Below are 2,500 nucleotides of genomic sequence, written 5' to 3' on the forward strand. Positions count from 1 at the left end.
TGGAGTAACCCTCGTTGAACCAAGGCCCCCCGACCCGCTTTGGCTGATCGGGGGGTTCCGGGAGCAAATTCTGGTGGGCGAGTACAGTGGATCCTAGATCGATCGAACAAGGTAACTTCGAAAACAAACTCCCGAATCTTTCCCAAACAGCTCTTCCATAGTTTTTCCAGTCCGCAGCAACGACTCAGGTTTGGATGGGCGAAATCACGACGGCAGCCACAAAAAAATGGATCTCCGACATCACACAACCCGACACACCTAAGTTTCGCGAGGCTCGGCCCCTCTTCCCCTTCGGATGTCCCCCTTCGGTACACCACCACATCATGCCATCCAGTCTGGAGCGTCGCCGACTCCCGTTGGCCAAGGTAGGGCCAACACAAGAGTAGCGGACGAACCAGTCATCTGGTCTTACCGGAGAAAGGGAGAGGTAGACTGCCACCACCAAACCCCACCCAAGCACACACCAGGCAGCAAAAAGCCATCATCCTAAAAGATGGTCCCACTTCACAAGACGAGGAGGTTCCCGTCCTTCATTCCAACCCCAGGTGAGAACACACACACCCTTCTTTGCGATGGATAAAAGGCAAAAAGAGAGGGCAAAAAAGCCAACGGCAAATTCCAACCAGACCCCCAGAGGCACACACCACAAAAAGTGAAGCCAGAGAGAGCCAGACAAAGAGAAGGATAGAGAGAGAGGGAGAGTTAGACCCCCCCGGAAGAGAATCATAGGTGCTGCGGCCTTTTTCGGGAATGTGACCAGGAAAGAGAGAAACCGACGAGGCCGATACACACATTAAAAAATGAAAAAGTAACCATCACCGCGAAGGATTTTCCTCAAAAGACAAATCAGCAAGAAGTATGTCCAATCCCGGGGGCCCATCGCCCCTCCAAATTAATGGAGGGGTCGGATAGAAATTTATAGAAATGTTACTTTTGTGAAACCCCTAGCCGACGAGAGAACTCTCACCGGTTTCGAAGTTCCATTTTCACATTCCGACCTGGGATGTTATGACTCCTCGGCCCACACTGCGAACGCGTCCCACACCCCTCCAAGTTTATCAGGAATTTCACCTGAGCTTGCAATAGAGATCGAGCGCGGTGGCGGTCACAGTGGTGGTCGACCAGGCGGAGCTTGAACGGCCTCGGCAAACACTTCTCCCCACCCTCCCAAATGAATGAGAGAATGGCTTGACAATACCGAGGCCATCGCCCCCCGCCAAAAATGGTTACTAGCTCTTGGGACTCGCTGCGACGTTACGCGTATCGGCACAAGACCAACCCTCTTTTTCCAGTCGCCCGCGCACCAAAAAAAATTTTGGCAGCGGGACTCACAATCCTTGACAGCCAGCTCACCATATAATACTCGGCGACCCTCCGCGGGACCTCCTCAGAGGGTCGCGTCGCCGGGAAACTAACCCCCACTCCTCACTGATCCAAGGTAACACGCCAGAAGTATCCAGGTAACCCCAGTAGTATCCAGGTATCCCCCTGCGAACGTCGGTACTGGGCTCAAAGAAGGCAGCGAGCAGTCGGGACCCGTAGGCACCGAGCAACCGTCACCCCCTCACGACTTTTCCCGAGACGCTTCAGAGGAACCCTTCCCCACATAGTACTCTCTGTGGGATTCGGCAGGCCCCCGTCCTACTGCACTAAGGAAGTTCCGAGACACACTTTTTTTTGTGGAAGACCACCCACCCTCCCTGTCCTGCCTGCTATCCCCGCCGCGACTCCTGGTCCCGGCCCTCCTCCCCGACTTCCTCCTTGTCCCGCTGCGAGTCCCGGACCTCCTCCCCACTACCTACTCCCGCCGCGAGTCCCAGTCCCGGCCTTCCTCCTCCTCCTCCTCTTCCCTAGTCCCGGCGCGAGTCCCGGACCTCCTCCCCACTTCCTAGTCCCGTCGCGAGTCCCGGACCTCCTCCCCTCTTCCTAGTCCCGGCGCGAGTCCCGGACCTCCTCCTTCTCTTCCTTGTCCTGCCGCGAGTCCCAGTCCCGTCGCGAGTCCCGGACTTCCTCCTTCTCTTCCTTGTCCCGCCGCGACTCCCTAGTCCCGTGGCGAGTCCCGGACTTCCTCCTCCTCTTCCTTGTCCCGCCGCGACTCCCTAGTCCCGTGCCGCGAGTCCCGGACTTCCTCCTCCTCTTCCTTGTCCCGCCGCGACTCCCTAGTCCCGGCGCCAGTCCCGTCGCGAGTCCCGGACTTCCTCCTCCTCTTCCTTGTCCCGCCGCGACTCCCTAGTCCCGGCGCGAGTCCCAGTCCCGTCGCGAGTCCCGGACTTCCTCCTCCTCTTCCTTGTCCCGCCGCGACTCCCTAGTCCCGGCGCGAGTCCCAGTCCCGTCGCGAGTCCCGGACTTCCTCCTCCTCTTCCTTGTCCCGCCGCGACTCCCTAGTCCCGGCGCGAGTCCCAGTCCCGTCGCGAGTCCCGGACTTCCTCCTCCTCTTCCTTGTCCCGCCGCGACTCCCTAGTCCCGGCGCGAGTCCCAGTCCCGTCGCGAGTCCCGGACT

This window comes from Physcomitrium patens, chromosome 26 (assembly GCF_059467195.1).
Source record: "Physcomitrium patens ecotype Gransden chromosome 26, ASM5946719v1, whole genome shotgun sequence".
Lineage (NCBI taxonomy): Eukaryota > Viridiplantae > Streptophyta > Bryopsida > Funariales > Funariaceae > Physcomitrium > Physcomitrium patens.